This window comes from Mus caroli, chromosome 7, assembly GCF_900094665.2.
Source record: "Mus caroli chromosome 7, CAROLI_EIJ_v1.1, whole genome shotgun sequence".
NCBI classification, from domain to species: Eukaryota; Metazoa; Chordata; class Mammalia; order Rodentia; family Muridae; genus Mus; species Mus caroli.
Window position 1 is genome coordinate 111,034,870 of NC_034576.1, and position 696 is coordinate 111,035,565.

Sequence of the window (696 nt, forward strand, 5' to 3'; positions counted from 1 at the left end):
TTTTTTATTTATTTCTCTAAATCCTGGAAATTCAAACATTGTTGCAAAATGTCCATTTATTCTTAAAAAGATTGACCACAAAAAAAATGATTCAAGAATAAAGGAAATTAAAATAATTAAATAATCACATTTGTATCCTATGGTGGATGATAGGGACCTACCCATTCTTTAAGTAGCGGAGAGACATATTTTCTCTATAAAAGAAATTCCAACAGATTCCAAAATCAAGTCAGAAGATCAGACACTTTGCTGTTAGACTTTGTGTCCTCATAGAACAGAAGCCAAATCCATAACACACACGGCCTGATAATGCAGTAGAGTGGGTTTATTATGTAAATTTGGGTCCCCAAAACTACTCACACAATTGTCTGCACAAAAGACACTTAGGGTGTGCGCACACAGTTGGTTCTGATTGGTAAATAAAGGTGCCAACAGCCAATGGTTGGGCAGGGCAGACAGAGGCAGGAGAAGGTGAGGAGACACCACCCCTGAGAGGGTGCAGAACAAAGAACATAGCTGTAATGTAAGAGTCTGGGAATAAGTGTGTGGGTTCATCTCTGGGTCTTCAATTCTATTCCATTGGTCTACTTGTCTGTCGCTATACCAGTACCATGCAGTTTTTATCACAATTGCTCTGTAGTACAGCTTTAGGTCAGGCATGGTGATTCCACCAGAGGTTCTTTTATCCTTGAGAAA